Source organism: Elephas maximus, chromosome 27, assembly GCF_024166365.1.
Source record: "Elephas maximus indicus isolate mEleMax1 chromosome 27, mEleMax1 primary haplotype, whole genome shotgun sequence".
In the NCBI taxonomy this organism is placed as follows: domain Eukaryota; kingdom Metazoa; phylum Chordata; class Mammalia; order Proboscidea; family Elephantidae; genus Elephas; species Elephas maximus.
In genome coordinates this window covers 2,654,700-2,670,853 of record NC_064845.1, presented here as the reverse complement: position 1 = coordinate 2,670,853, position 16,154 = coordinate 2,654,700, and the positions used below count along the sequence as shown (strand labels likewise).

Here is a 16,154-nt window from a genome sequence, read left to right as displayed (position 1 = left end):
AATGTCCAGGCATGCCGCGGCAGCCCTGGCTTATGCTGTTGCCCAGCGCCGTTATTAATAGTTCCCCCTTTCATTCTCAAAGTGTCCCAGCTTGGTGGTACTTATGTGTGCCCACTTAGCTGTTGAACACCCACTGTGTACCAGACACTGTCCCAAGCCCCAGGGAGACTGAGACCAGGAAGAACAGCCTTGGCCTTTGTGGAGCTTTTGGTTTGCGGGAGAACATGTACAGGACCTGTGGCTTGGAAGTCAGGCGCGCCCACGCATTCAAGACTTGTTGGTTTTGCTCTTGTTGCTGTCTTCCCACATCATCCCCTTGGAAACTTCCCTCTCCAGCCCCAGCTACGAGGCTCCCTCCCGCAGGATGACTGCCCACTGCCCTGGTTCTTCTCCTCCGTCCCTCTAATCTGTCACTCCCCAGGTTGGCTGTGGGCCTTCGGGCCTGTGCTACCTCAGGACCTTAGCTGCCTTAGCAGTTTCCCACCTGTGTTGGTGGTACTTGGGTCTTATCTCCTCTATTAGAACATGGCACAGTGGCAAGGAGCTTGGCTGCTAACCAAAAGGTTGGCAGTTTGAATCCACCAGCCTCTCCTTGGACATCCTATGGGGCTGTTCTACCCTGTCCTGCAGGGTCACTATGAGTCGGAATTGACTCATAGGCAACGAGTTGGGGTTTTTTGGTTTTAGAATGTAGGCTCTTTTAGGGTGGGGAGCAGAGGGCATCCATCGCTGTCACCCTGGCTGTGCCTTGCGTGGAATGTTGTTAGCTGCCATCGAGTCAGCCTCCAGCGTGTGGTGACCCCGTGCACCATGGGGTGAAAGGCTACCTGGTTCTGTACCATCCCTGTGATTGATTGCGGATTGTGCAGTGGTGATCCATGGGGTTTTCACTGGCTGATTTTTAGAAATAGATCACTAGGCTTTTGTCTTAGTCATCTAGTGCTGCTATAACAGAGATACCACAAGTGGATGGCTTTGACAAAGAGAAGTTTATTTTCTCACAGTAAGGTAGGCTAAAAGTCCAAATTCAGGATGTCAGCTCCAGGGGAAGGCTTCCTCTCTCTGTCGGCTCTGGAGAAAGGTCTTTCTTGTCAATCTTCCCCTGGACTAGGAGCTTCTCAGGCACAGGGAACCTGAGTCCAAAGGACGCGTTCTGCTCCTGGTGGTATGAGGTCCCCCTCTCTCTCTGCTTGCTTCTATCTTTTATATCTCAAGAGATTGCCTCAAGACAAAATCCAGGCCTGTAGGTTGAGTCCTGCCTCACTAACACAACGCTGTCCATCCTCCCTCATTAACATCATGGAGGCAGGATTTACAACACACAGGAAAATCACACAATACTGGGAATCGGGGCCCAGCCCAACAGATACACACATTTATGGGGGGACATGATTCAGTCCATGACAACCTTCCTTCCTAGTCTGTCTTAGTCTGGAAGCTCCACCGAAACGTGTTCAGCGTCGTGACAACGCTCAAACCTCCACTCTCAGGTGGATGGTACCTGTTGTACGTGAGGTGCATTGGCCGGGAATTGAACTCAGGTCTTCTGCACGGAAGGGGAGAACTCTAACACAGAACCACCACTGCCTCTTGTCTTGTGTGGAATAGGACCCCAAAATTCTTGTCAAATGGTCCACTGGGTTCCAGTGGTGTTCCTTCCTTACTGCCCATTTCAGGAGGAGGAAAGAGATAATGGAGCCCTGGAGGCACAATGGTTAAGAGCTCTGCTGCTAACCAAAAGGTCAGCAGTTCGAATCCATCAGCCACTCCTTGGAAACCCTGTGGGGCAGTTCTACTCTGTCCTATACAGTTGCTACCAGTCAGAATCGACTTGATGGCAGTGAGGTGTTTTGTTTTTTTTTTTTTAAAAGAGAGCATAGACTGAATGTGAAAGGAATTTGTTTTTAGTTTTTTTCTGTTGTAATGAACTTTTCTTAACTAGAAAGAATTTGATGGACATGGCTATATGAACACACATATACACAGCCCATAACCATACAACCAGTTTGGGGTTGTACGTAAATAAAGAAGCAGTTACTTTTCGGGTAGTCTTTCTCATTGGGTATAAACTTAACAGGGAGGAGGCGGAGGCAGAGATGAACCCGCAGGACTGGCCTGAGGATAAAATGAGATATTGCTTGTAAAGTGCTAAGCTCAGCACATTGGAAAATATGCAGAAACACTGAGTGGAATTTCCAAGCAGGTGTCCTCGCTGCCTCTTGCTTGCCCTCAGTGATTTGTGTTTTTGTTTAATAGCAGAATAAAGACCCACCAGATGGTGGTTGTGGAGCCCTGTGCGTTCGGTCCCAGTGCCTGCCCGGCTTGCCTCGCCTACCTTGGAGGGAAGGAGGGAGTAAACTGAACAATGTCAGGAAATGGTTCAAGGCCGAATCTCTGGGAAGAAAATGAACAATTGCTTTGTGTAGAAGAAGCTCAGCTCTGTGGCTGCCTGGGAGGCCTGTGGCCTGCAGGCACGGAGAGAGGCTTATGGGGAACTTGATTTACAGTGAGGGGACACCGTACCTCAGCCCCAAGGCAGTGGTGCCTTCCTCTCTTCTACCCAGGATGAGGACTTGGTTTACAGTGAGGGGACACCGTGCCTCAGCCCCAAGGCGGTGGTGCCTTCCTCTCTTCTACCCAGGGTGAGGACTTGGTTTACAGTGAGGGGACACTGTGCCTCAGCCCCAAGGCAGTGGTGCCTTCCTCTCTTCTACCCAGGGTGAGGACTTGGTTTACAGTGAGGGGACACCATGCCTCAGCCCCAAGGCAGTGTTGCCTTCCTCTCTTCTACCCAGGATGAGGACTTGGTTTACAGTGAGGGGACACCGTGCCTCAGCCCCAAGGCGATGGTGCCTTCCTCTCTTCTACCCAGGATGAGGACTTGGTTTACAGTGAGGGGACACCGTACCTCAGCCCCAAGGCAGTGGTGCCTTCCTCTCCTCTACCCAGGGTGAGGACTTGGTTTACAGTGAGGGGACACTGTGCCTCAGCCCCAAGGCGGTGGTGCCTTCCTCTCTTCTCCAGGGTGAGGACTTGGTTTACAGTGAGGGGACACCGTGCCTCAACCCCAAGGCGGTGGTGCCATCCTCTCTTCCTCCCAGGATGAGGACTTGGTTTACAGTGAGGGGACACTGTGCCTCAGCCCCAAGGCAGTGGTGCCTTCCTCTCCTCTACCCAGGGTGAGGACTTGGTTTACAGTGAGGGGACACTGTGCCTCAGCCCCAAGGCGGTGGTGCCTTCCTCTCTTCTCCAGGGTGAGGACTTGGTTTACAGTGAGGGGACACCGTACCTCAGCCCCAAGGCAGTGGTGCCTTCCTCTCCTCTACCCAGGGTGAGGACTTGGTTTACAGTGAGGGGACACTGTGCCTCAGCCCCAAGGCGGTGGTGCCTTCCTCTCTTCTCCAGGGTGAGGACTTGGTTTACAGTGAGGGGACACCGTGCCTCAACCCCAAGGCGGTGGTGCCATCCTCTCTTCCTCCCAGGATGAGGACTTGGTTTACAGTGAGGGGACACTGTGCCTCAACCCCAAGGCAGTGGTGCCTTCCTCTCTTCCTCCCAGGATGAGGACTTGGTTTACAGTGAGGGGACACTGTGCCTCAGCCCCAAGGCAGTGTTGCCTTCCTCTCTTCTACCCAGGATGAGGACTTGGTTTACAGTGAGGGGACACTGTGCCTCAGCCCCAAGGCAGTGGTGCCTTCCTCTCTTCTACCCAGGGTGAGGACTTGGTTTACAGTGAGGGGACACTGTGCCTCAGCCCCAAGGCAGTGGTGCCTTCCTCTCTTCTACCCAGGGTGAGGACTTGGTTTACAGTGAGGGGACACTGTGCCTCAGCCCCAAGGCAGTGGTGCCTTCCTCTCTTCTACCCAGGGTGAGGACTTGGTTTACAGTGAGGGGACACCGTACCTCAGCCCCAAGGCGGTGGTGCCTTCCTCTCTTCTACCAGGATGAGGACTTGGTTTACAGTGAGGGGACACCGTACCTCAGCCCCAAGGCAGTGGTGCCTTCCTCTCTTCTACCCAGGATGAGGACTTGGTTTACAGTGAGGGGACACCGTGCCTCAGCCCCAAGGCGGTGGTGCCTTCCTCTCTTCTACCCAGGGTGAGGACTTGGTTTACAGTGAGGGGACACTGTGCCTCAGCCCCAAGGCAGTGGTGCCTTCCTCTCTTCTACCCAGGGTGAGGACTTGGTTTACAGTGAGGGGACACCATGCCTCAGCCCCAAGGCAGTGTTGCCTTCCTCTCTTCTACCCAGGATGAGGACTTGGTTTACAGTGAGGGGACACCGTGCCTCAGCCCCAAGGCGATGGTGCCTTCCTCTCTTCTACCCAGGATGAGGACTTGGTTTACAGTGAGGGGACACCGTACCTCAGCCCCAAGGCAGTGGTGCCTTCCTCTCCTCTACCCAGGGTGAGGACTTGGTTTACAGTGAGGGGACACTGTGCCTCAGCCCCAAGGCGGTGGTGCCTTCCTCTCTTCTCCAGGGTGAGGACTTGGTTTACAGTGAGGGGACACCGTACCTCAGCCCCAAGGCAGTGGTGCCTTCCTCTCCTCTACCCAGGGTGAGGACTTGGTTTACAGTGAGGGGACACTGTGCCTCAGCCCCAAGGCGGTGGTGCCTTCCTCTCTTCTCCAGGGTGAGGACTTGGTTTACAGTGAGGGGACACTGTGCCTCAGCCCCAAGGCAGTGGTGCCTTCCTCTCTTCTCCAGGGTGAGGACTTGGTTTACAGTGAGGGGACACCGTGCCTCAACCCCAAGGCGGTGGTGCCATCCTCTCTTCCTCCCAGGATGAGGACTTGGTTTACAGTGAGGGGACACTGTGCCTCAGCCCCAAGGCAGTGTTGCCTTCCTCTCTTCTACCCAGGATGAGGACTTGGTTTACAGTGAGGGGACACCGTACCTCAGCCCCAAGGCGGTGGTGCCTTCCTCTCCTCTACCCAGGGTGAGGACTTGGTTTACAGTGAGGGGACACTGTGCCTCAGCCCCAAGGCAGTGGTGCCTTCCTCTCTTCTACCCAGGGTGAGGACTTGGTTTACAGTGAGGGGACACCGTACCTCAGCTCCAAGGCAGTGGTGCCTTCCTCTCTTCTACCCAGGGTGAGGACTTGGTTTACAGTGAGGGGACACCGTACCTCAGCTCCAAGGCAGTGGTGCCTTCCTCTCTTCTACCCAGGGTGAGGACTTGGTTTACAGTGAGGGGACACTGTGCCTCAGCCCCAAGGCAGTGGTGCCTTCCTCTCTTCTACCCAGGGTGAGGACTTGGTTTACAGTGAGGGGACACCGTACCTCAGCCCCAAGGCAGTGGTGCCTTCCTCTCTTCTACCCAGGGTGAGGACTTGGTTTACAGTGAGGGGACACCGTACCTCAGCCCCAAGGCGGTGGTGCCTTCCTCTCTTCTACCCAGGATGAGGACTTGGTTTACAGTGAGGGGACACCGTGCCTCAGCCCCAAGGCGGTGGTGCCTTCCTCTCTTTCACCCAGGACGAGGACTTGGTTTACAGCGAGGGGACACCATGCCTCAGCCCCAGGGTGGTGGTGCCTTCCTCTCTTCCACCCAGGACAAGGACTTGCCCCCACAGTGGGACACCTAAGGCAGCGCTGTCCAACAGAAATAGAATATGAGCCACGTATGTAATTATAGAATTTCTGGTAGCTGCAGTGAAAAAGTAAAAAAGAAGCCATAATATTCATTTAATAGTGTAGATTATTTAGCCCAATATATCAAAATTATTATCATTTCAACATGTAATCAATATAAAAACTGTTAATGGAGATACCCGTTGCTGTCAAGTGGATTCTGACTCCTAGTGACCCTGTAGGACAGAGTAGAACTGCCCTGTAGGGTTTCCAGGGAGCGGCTGGTGGGTTCCAACTGCTGACCTTCCCGTAAGCTTTTGTACTCGGTCTTTGAAATTTTGATGTGTTTTAGCCACATTTTATGAGCTCAGTAGGCGTATGTGGCACAAATGATTAAGTGCTTGTGAGCTAGCTGAGAGGTTGGTGGTTCGGGCCCACCCAGAGGAGCCTCAGAAGACAGGTCTGGCAATCTGCTTCTTAAAGGTCACGGCCTCGACAGCAACAGCAGGTGGACGTGGGTAGTGGCTGCTGTATTGAACGTGCAGGTTTACAACAAAACCTAACCGTGTTGGGGGACCTTGGGACTGTTGCAAGGGCCTGAGTCTGAATTCACTTATGCATTTATATTCCCTGAGTCAAAGAACAATAAAAGTACGTATGGCTTGTATCCCCTGAGGTTCTGAGAAACGTTTGGGTATTTATAAAGGTCACCTTCATTCTTAGAAAGCCCAGGAAGCATGGTTTTGAATTTCCTAAGCTGGGGCTCCTGGAGTCACATGTTCACAAGGGTGCCGATGAGGGTTTACAGAATGTTTTCAGTATTTCAGAAAGCCTAAGGGGCATCACAGCAATTGTAGTAAAAACAAAAAACAAACAAAACCAAACCCTTTGCCATCAAGTCAATTCTGACTCATAGGGAAATTATAGGACAGATAGAACAGCCCCATAGGGTTTCCAGGGAGCGGCTGGTGGGTTCAAACTGCCGACCTTCTGGTTAGCTGCCGAGCTCTTAACCACTGCACCACCGGGCTCAAGCTGATGAAAATGCACCATTGCTTTCAGCTGGCGTATTAGCGAGGCCTTGTGTCGATCAAACTTTGCTCGACTTATGGTGACACTAGGCATTCTGGGGTCGTGATTAGAGGGTGGTGGGGCTGAGTGGGTGAGTAAAGACCTCCTTGGGGCTCAAGAGGCCATGCTTCCTTGAGCCTGCTACCCTCTCCCACGGGCTCAAGGACAAACCTTCCAGGGTCTCATTTGTCACCCTGTCAACACACTTGGGAGGCTTTGGCGGGCACAAAGGGCGGATGAGGTCAGGGAGCATTGTTCTTGGATAAGCACTTCCTGTGTTCAGGCCAGGGCAGACGTACTTCCCGTGGCCACAGGTAATGCTCTCCACCTGTGTGGTATGCCTGGGAAAGGCAGCTTCCGCCCTTCTCAGGGTCCTCTGCTTGCAGCTGTTCTCCAGGTGGGATTCCTTCTACTCTCAGAGCAGAGAGCCTGTCTGGGGTGCTGGGGGCCAGCGCAGGCCTCCGTAGCTGTGAGAGGACTCCGCTGCAGCTGACGGCCCACCCAGGGTTGATCTGAGCAGATAATCCGAAAGGCCTTCCCTATGCTGAACCACAGTCCAGCTCTGTGCAGCGACACCCTCCACTCCTGGCTCTGCCTCTGAGCAGCCTCAGGCATCTGTCTGTCTGTCCCCCCACCCCCACTTCCTGCTTCCTCCAGGCAGCATCCTTTGGGTCTCTGATTTGTTATTCCATTAGCGGGCTACCCACACTCTTTGTTTCTATTCCTTTCTTCCTCTGTAGCTGACATTTTGGCTATTTTTTTCACTTCCCCCTGAGAAAAGTCAGGGAAAATAAAGGGGAAGAAATTCAAACCAGCCCATTTTGCTCTTTATCAGCAATGGTGGTAATGAAGATAATGCCTGCAACAAGGAGGTTAAGTGGATGTTGTAATTCCTTCCTGTTGTGCCAGGTCCCTCCAGTTAATTGTTAAAATCCTTTCACTGGAGCCACACCTGGAAGTTATGTGCAGATTAAGCAGGGATGCCTCTCCGTGGGGCCCCTCCTGAGCCTAACATTTGCACCTTGTTTCATTTTATACTTCCTGGGCTTGATACCTTTCTATCAGCTTTGTAGGAAAATGTTAACATATAGCAGATCAGTATCCTTACCCGATCAATAAATAAACCCAAAATTTCTATAGATTTAGTTTACAACCAAAGTAGTAGTGGCAAGAAATACACACAGGTTCACAGAGGTTTGGAATAATTTTATTAACAACAAAGCCAGAAAGAACTAAGAGATCATAAGACTCTGGCCTAAGGGACTGTCTCGTTTCTCCCCCATCCCGAGCGCCAAGCAGAGTAACTGACTTTGACTAGTTACTCAATAAATGTTCACTGGATGTTAGAAGAAGCTGGACTATGCCCAAGATGAGTGTATGCCCAAAATATTCTACTAAAAGTTTACAGCCTTAGCTTTCACGCTTAGGTCAGTGATCCATTTCGAGTTAATTTTTATGTATTGTCCAAAGGTATTCGGCGGCAGTTGCGAATAACAGTATTCTGTTTGGTTGTCATCATAACACAGACTGAGACTTGTCAGGTCATGTGAAATACATGATCGGCCAAGAAGAACCTACATTTTAAGGTTTTAAGTCATCAGAGAGGACAATGAGCGACTCTGCTTCCTACCCAATTTGGGATTGTCATAACTAAATCCTGGTCTGATCCATAACTAAGTCCAGTGCATTTCTGAGAAGCCCTCCCCAGGGTCATATTCAGCCCACGCACTGCTGAACTCGAGCCGGGAGCTCTGTAGGGGCAGAGAATCCCACTTCCCATCCTGGATGCACTAGCATCTTTTCTACTCCTTGTCTGTTGTCGATATTTCATTCTTTCTCCTTCCCTCCCTGTTACTGTCATGCAGCAGTGAATGCCTTTGGTCACTTGACTGTCATTTCTAGGGGGTAAAGTCCTAGAGGTGGCGTTGCCGGGTCAGTGTGATTCCTAGAGGTGGCGTTGCCGGGTCAGTGTGATAGCCACTATGTTCCCTCTGGATAGCGCTTTGGTCATTGGTACCAGTCGCTGCCAAGTTGACTCCAGCTCATGGCGACCCCATGTGTGTCAAAGTGATATAAAAAGCTAATCTTTGAGTATAATCGGGGTGAGGGCCTGTTTATTCCTCAGTGAAGTTAAATGAAGACGGTTCTGCTAATCACTTTATCCTCATCTTTTTCTGTTGCCATCAATTCATGGCGACTCGTGTATCAGGGTAGAATTGCGCTCCTTGGGGTTTTCAGTGGCCAACTTTTTCAGAAGCAAATCTTCAGGTCTTTCTTGCAAGGAACTTCTAGGTGGACTCAAACCTCCAACCTTTGGGTTGGCAGCCAAGAGTGTTAGTTATTTGCACCACCCAGGGATTCCGTGGTTATTGGTGCTGTCCTCTAATTCCATTGTACCTGTCTGGAAGTCCAGCCTGGTAAACAGCAGATCCTAGGCTTGGCTTGACTTCACACACCTTTCCTGATGGTAACTGTCTTAGTCTGGGTTCCCTAGAGGAAAAAAACCAGTGAAGCATATAAAACCCGTTGCCGTCAAGTCGATTCTGACTCCTAGCGACCCTATAGGACAGAGTAGAACTGCCCCATATGGCTTCCAAGGAGCACCTGGTGGATTTGAACTGCTGACCTTTTGGTTAGCAGCTGTAGCTCTTAACCACTATGCTACCAGGGTTTCCGTGAAGCAAATATATATGTATATACATATACACATAGAGAGAAATTTACTTCAAGGAAAGGGTTCACACGGTTGTGAGGGCTGGCAAGTCACAAATCCATGGCTTAGGTAACAGGCTGAAGACCCCTGCTGGCTTGCGTGGTTGCAGGGACAGACAAACCCAGACTCTGCAGGTCAGGCGGTAGGCTGGAGGCCTCTGCTGGCTCATTAAAAAAAAAAAAAAAAAAAAATGGCTCATAGGGTTGGCAAATTCAGAATCTTCAGGTCAGAGGGCAGGCTGGAGACTTTTGCAGGCTTGTATCCCAAGAACCTGAGGTCAAGCAACAAAAAGAGTACAGGGTCAAGAAGGAGGGTGAGCTTTGCCAAAACATACATATATATGCTGGAGGCAGGACACACCCCCAAGGAAACTCTGCTTTCAACTAATTGGCTGCTCATATCAGATCATAAAATGGAAGGTGATTACATAGTGTCTGCCAAACCACTGAGAATCATAGCCTAATTCGTTTATACATAACGTTAACCATCACAGTTCTGTCTTAGTTAGCTAGTGCCGCTGTAACAGAAATACCACAAGAGGGTGGCTTTAACAGACAGAAATTTATTTTCTCACGGTTTAGGAGGCTAGAAGTCTGAATTGAGGGTGCCAGCTCTAGGGGAAGGCTTTCTCTGTTGGCTCTAGGGGGAAGGTCCTTGTCCCTTCTCAGCTTCTGTTTCTTGGTTCCTTGGAGATCTCATGTGGCGTGGCATCTATCTTCCCCCATCTCGGCCTGCCTCTCTGTGCCTAATCTGCTCTTTTATATCTCAAAAGAAATTGATTTAAGACATACCCTATACTAATACTGTCTATGTTAACAAACAAAACCCATTCCCAAATGGGATTATAACCACAGGTATAAAACCAAAACTAAACCCCTTGCCTTCAGTTGATTCCAGTTCATACTGACCCTATAGGACAGAGTAGAACTGCCCCATAGGGTTTCCAAGGAGCGGCTGTTGGATTCAAAATTCCGACCTTCCGGTTAGCAGCTGAGCTCTTAACCACTGTGCCACCAGGGCTTAGGATTTACAACACGTGTATTTAGGGGACACAGCTCAATCCATAATAGTGCCAGATGTTTTAGCCATCCTTCTTGGCAGCAGCAGTGCATAGGCTGGTTATTTTTATGGAAATGTCTTTGATGAGATCTTAGTCCCTATTTTGGGAACCCTGGTGGTGTAGTCGTTAAGTATTGCAGTTGCTAACCAACAGGTGAGCGGTTGGAATCACCAGGCTCTCCTTGGAAACTCTATGGGGCAGTTCTACTCTCTTAAAAGGTCGCCGTGAGTCGGGTTTTTTTGTTTTTTAAGTCACGTAGACAGCAAAAAATACTATCCTTTACGCCAGCATTTCCCAAAGCAATCTGCTCACAGATTTTATGTGAAAAATAGAAAACAAAACAAAGTTCTGTCCTCCGACAAATTTTGGCACAGATCGCATTTCACATTATACAGGTTTCTTTACCGTGGGCCTTCCCCGTAGAATGTGCAATTGGGCGTTTCCAGAGCACGCTTGACCGAGAAACCCTTTTTTCTCCTGAAGGTTAGACTTTAACCTCCATGTCATTGTCCTCCCAGCTCTCATAGATGTTCTTCTTTAGCTTCACGTTTTTAATAACCGGAAGAACTTAGTCATATTTCACAGAGAATTTTTTCTCTAGATCTTTCTCATCAGTAAGACCCGTTTAAAGGTATGGCACGTCCCCATTCCAATCTCTAGGGTCCTCACCATTTATAGATTTGTATCAATCCAGTAGTGACTTAATTGTTTTTGCTTTATTTATAGTGGCCTCCTACACTGTGGAGGACTTTCTGAAAGCTCATATCTCAGGCTAAATTTAGCTGGACTTTGAGCAGACTTGATTGATTGCTGGTTTTAATGGAAGAAAATGTGATACTGTCTTCTTCTCCCCTGTCATTAAGTTGTTATTGATTCATGCTCAGAAGAAGCGGCCACTGGATAAATGGGTGTCTTTTTATAAAGTGTGACGCCCCACTTGTCCCTTTAGTTCAAAAGCCATCTATTGAATGGCTACCGCCTGCAAGCACTGTGCTGGGCTTGGATCCTGGTGCTTTAGGGAAGAGCCTTGGAGTGCAAAGCAGGATTCCAAGGTCGTGGCTCGCCCAGCAGTGCAGCCACACCCATCCCTACCCAGATTTAATGAGGACAGAGGGGCTAAAAGAAGCCGTTGGGCTAACCAAGACATTTGGAAATACCAGTTCTAAAGAGAGGAGTAGAAAACGGAATTTAGGGTTAAAGACATAAGTGAAGTTAAAGGCCTTGAACGAGATGGGCTGGATTCTGGCTTCTGAAGGCCTGTCTGGCATGATTGCTGACTTGGGGGCTGGTACTTCTCTGGTGTCACAGGTGACGGAGGGCTGAACTAGCATGTAACTCCCACCTCTGCACGCATCGGCCTGGTACCTGGGCAAATTTATTACCTCCTTGGAGCCCCTCTACTTCTATAAAGGGGAGGTAACACAGGATTGTAGTGAGGATTAACAGAGATCACGGGCAGAGCCCCCCAGAGGGTGCGCCTGGTGTTCCTCATGGGTCTGTTAGCCTTCTCTTGCCTAGTTTCCTAGGGAGTCTGCACTGTTACCTTAGATTCTGGTTAAAGGCCAGGTTGACTAATACCAACAGGGGAAAGTTCCATTGTGTGTAGCTGCAGGCTGAGGTGGGGCTGGGGAACTGGAAGTAAACGGATCAGAGTCTCTGTGTCCTTAAGATACGTAAAGCAATGGGTAAGGTGTCAAGGCCATGGAGGTCAAAGATACAGAAGGATAATTGCTGCCTGTATCATAGGACCATGAACCCACCCTGAGTGACTGCAGACCAGCAGTTCTTAACACTGGAGCCATTGCAGAGTTACCTGAGGGGCTCGTTAAAACAGATGGGTGGGCCTCATCTCCAAAGGTTCTGATTCTGTAGGCCTGGGCATTTGCATTTCTAACAAGTTCCTGGGTTAGGCAGGTGCTGCTGGACTGGGCATGGTGCTTTGGAACCATTGCTGATCGGGTAGGCAGTGGTCTTGGAAACCATTTAGCTGGAAATACTGGGGACCGTTGGGTGGTAATGGAGTTTGCCATATGTTTTAGTAGTTCTTAAGCATGATAAAGGGTTTTTTTTTTTTGAAGCATGATAAGGGTGTCAGAAAAATTTCACTGTGCCATGCCCAAAGCATTCCTATGGGAACATGCCCTGAGGGCAGCGACTCTGTCTCCCATGTCTGTCTGTCTGTCCATCTCTCTGTCTACCTACCTTCCTTTTAACTTTTTAAAAAATTTTGAAATAGTTGAAGACTCATGAGAAGTTGCAAAACTAGTACAGAAGGTTTCTGTGTGCCCTTTACCCAGCTTCCCCCAATGATAATAACTTACATAAACCATTATTGAAACTAGGAAATTGACGTGGATACCATACCACACATACTTTAAAGGATGCTCGGCTGAAGTCTAGGAATATTTGTTTTCAGCATAAATTGTTTGAATTTCCTAGCTTTAGCTCCGCTTTGGCAAAGGCTCAGTGGGATAATGCTAGGAATCCTGACATTGTAACTCATAGTCCTCAGCAAAGGTTGGTCAGAGAGTAGGGCTCTGGAATGGGCCCGTTTCATCTGTTCGTCACCTGTGTCTTATGGCTGAGCTGTCTTGTACATCAGAACCTGCTGTTTCCTGAGGTAATGAGTTCCTCACCACCAGAGATATTTAAGCGTGAATCGCCAGATTCCTCGACCCTAGCATCCAGAGGGAAGTTGAACTAGACGTTCCCCGAGTGTCTTACTCCTTGAAAGTTGTGTGATTCTCTCAATGGCTTTGGCAGAGTTTACATCTATCACTGACCAGATTATGAACTGTGTGGCACTCCGTGGTGATGTGGTTGTCAAAATGATCACCTTCCTGGACTGTGATCTAAATTATTCCATGTGAATTAAATCCTGGTCCTGTGTATACCAGGCATTGTTCTAGACTTTGGTGGGGTGGGGCGGGGGCCTGGTGGTGCAGCGGTTAAGCGCTTTGCTGCTAACTGAAAGGCTGACAGTTCGAACCCACCACCCACTCCTTGGGAGAAAGATGTGGTAGCCTGCTTCCATAAAGATTGACAGCCTTGGAAACCCTATGGGGCCATTCTACTCTGTCCTATACACTTGGCTACGAGTTGGAATCGACTTAAGGACAAGAGGTTTCGGTGAAGATGGATAAGGCATATGAATGCAAGGTAAAATCTAGCTGGGAAGATGGATACAGATAAACAATTGTAATATAAATAAGCACCATAATACCTGCAGGTACTAAGTATGAGACTCAGAGGGAAGTAGTTATCTACAGGGCCTGGTGGATTGACGAGGCGTTCAGGATATGGAACTGAAGGGAGGGGAGATGTTCAAGGGAGAGGAAGCAGTAGAACAGGCAAAGGTCCTGTGGCGTGGGAGTTCTTGAGATGCCTTGCCATGACAGATTTTAGGTCTCTGGAGCAAAGTAGCAGCTGAGCATGAGGCCAGATTAGATTTGGTCCCCGCTAATACCAGCCAGTGGGTATCACTGAGTTACGCAGAAACCTGCTGCCTTCAAAGTGGGTTGGTGAGTGACTCTGCCATGCCCTGAAGCAGCTTCCTTGGTCCTTCAGAGCCTGAGCATTCTTGGCCTGGGCTTGGCCCTGCCTGGCCTTGGCTGACCTCCTTCTCAAGAGTACAGCAAAGACCCAGTGGGACGCACCTCTCCAGTGCTTGGCAGCTTTTGCTGGAGAGCTTTGGAGCCCTGTGGGCGCTTCTGGCTGTTGGCTGTTCTTCCGTGGAGTTCATGGAGCGTACCCAAAAGCTCATGAGCCAGATCTCAGATAGGGTGGGACATTTTGGGACGGGGTGGGGGATGATGCCGTTGTGAATTTGAGGACAGGTTGTCCTGCAGGTTTTTTTCTGAACCACAGAGAGGCTCTGTATTTCTGAAAGTGGGTAGGTTTGTGTTGCTTTGGCCTAGCAGTGGCTCCCGTCCCCTTTCTGTTGCCCGTTGGTATCATCTTTCAGATTCATGTGGGCTATTTCATTGTAAATCTAATCAGGGAGCGTGTGAGGTTTCCAGTGGACGAGAACCTACCTCTGTAGCTGACCTGGATAAGGACCACTGGCAGCATTTGCAGCTTCTTGCGAGGGCAAACTTTGACTTTGGGAACAACCTGCAGTTTCTTAAAATACAGAGGTTCTTATTTTAATCTTTTTTTTTTTTTTTTTAATTGTAGAAGAAAAATGAGAATGAAGTGGAATAACTGCAGGGATTAGGGAGATGAGAAGACATTTTTTGAAAAATAATCCAGAAATGGTTCTGGATAAGAATCCAAGTTACGAGAACCTACTGATGAGAGGCAGACAGAAATAAAAAGCCCTACATTAATGACCCAAATGCAGGCTCGGATGAGGCTGTTTGTATTGGATGCTAGGACATTTTGTAAATTAAGCCTGTCATGTTCCAATTTCTAAAGGAACTGGGCTTCCCAGGCCAGAAACATATGACCCATGTTTTCTGAGATGGCGATATAGACTCTGGGGGTGGTGATTTAAAACAGAAGGACAAGCCCAGTGGATAGTCCTTGAGGGTTTGGTTGATGGGAGGCATCTCATCAGAGGCACTTGCTGTAAGGGGAAGAAGGAGTTAATTGCAATGCTAAGTGCCCAGAGCTGCTGCTTCCTTGCCAGGGGGGCTTGCTGGGGGCAGGGAGGTCACCTGTAGGGGCATCACACATCCACGTTGTTTAAGAGCTTTCTAGAGATCACAAGATTTGAGCCCTGACTACGAGAAGCCAAGGTCTCCAAAGACGGCATCTGGGCTGCCTATGGTTTAGGTTCAATGAGTGAAATGATGATTGAGCAAGATAAGATACTGGACAAGAAGAATGAGCTCGTCCCATCCCTGCCTAGCAAACTCACAGGAGCCCTGGGTGTGGAGAGATTTAAGTGGCTAGGTACACTTCCTGGACATCACCCAGAGGTGGGGCAGGGCTTGGACAAGATGAACTACAGCCTTCTGGTCCCATGATTCAGATCTTTTATGGATTGAATTTTGTCCCACCAAAAATGTATGTCAGCTTGGCTAGTCCACGATTCCCAGTATTGTGTGATTGTCCACCATTTTGTCATCTGATGTGGTTTTCCTGTGTTGTAAATCCTACCTCTGTGACGTTCTTGAGGTGGGATTAGTGGCAGTTATGTTGAGTCAGGCCTCAGTCTACAAGATTAGGTTGCATTTTTGGTTAAAGAAAGAAGGGCAACTGAACTGCCTGCCACATGGGGCCCAGGCTAGAGAGAATCGCGGGGCTTTGTAAATTATTTCAGTAGCGTGCTGAGATCTGAATTTCACCAGGATCTGAAACATGATGTAGCTCATTAGCATTCTGTTGGAATCTGCTGGACTCTGCTCTGTAAACAAGCCCAGAGATCTCTGAGGACGTGAGCATCTAATTCACGCACCAAGTCAGTCGGAGATGGAACAGAAAACATCTCCTTTGGGTGTTCCTATGGAAGTCGTTTTTACCTTTCCCCTGCTTTTCTTCAAGGGAGCTTGAGTGGTAGGATAGCATCAAGAGCATTCGTAAGCCCCCAGTAATTAGATGGGAGATGAACTGTATGTGAGTTTGAACTTTATACTCAAGAAGATTATCTTAGGGGACCTTATACTGGGGTGTTTAAGAGCACTGCCCTACCTTCAGAAGACCTGGGTTTGGAATCCTGGTTTCGCCACTTCATCGCTGTGTGGTGTTGAGCACGCGATGTGAACTTCCTGTGCTTCAGTTTCCTTACCTATAA

At 49.3% G+C, this 16,154-nt stretch overlaps 1 protein-coding gene and 1 long non-coding RNA gene across 6 annotated transcripts in view; one reads left to right on the top strand and one right to left on the bottom strand.

Moving 5' to 3' along the window:
• Positions 1-16,154, top strand: part of ITGA9 (integrin subunit alpha 9) — a 393,719-nt gene that overhangs the window by 119,353 nt on the left and 258,212 nt on the right. The window lies entirely within an intron of this gene.
• On the bottom strand, positions 3,675-5,357 carry LOC126068414 (uncharacterized). Of its 5 annotated transcripts, none has more exons than XR_007515677.1 (5): positions 5,283-5,357; positions 4,517-4,593; positions 4,365-4,441; positions 3,904-3,979; positions 3,675-3,749 (listed from the first exon to the last, which is right to left on the bottom strand). It is a non-coding gene; the product is annotated as an uncharacterized LOC126068414 (long non-coding RNA). The 5 variants fall into 5 exon arrangements; XR_007515675.1 differs by lacking the exon at positions 3,675-3,749 and adding an exon at positions 3,752-3,826; XR_007515678.1 differs by lacking the exons at positions 3,675-3,749; positions 5,283-5,357 and adding exons at positions 3,752-3,826; positions 4,898-4,963.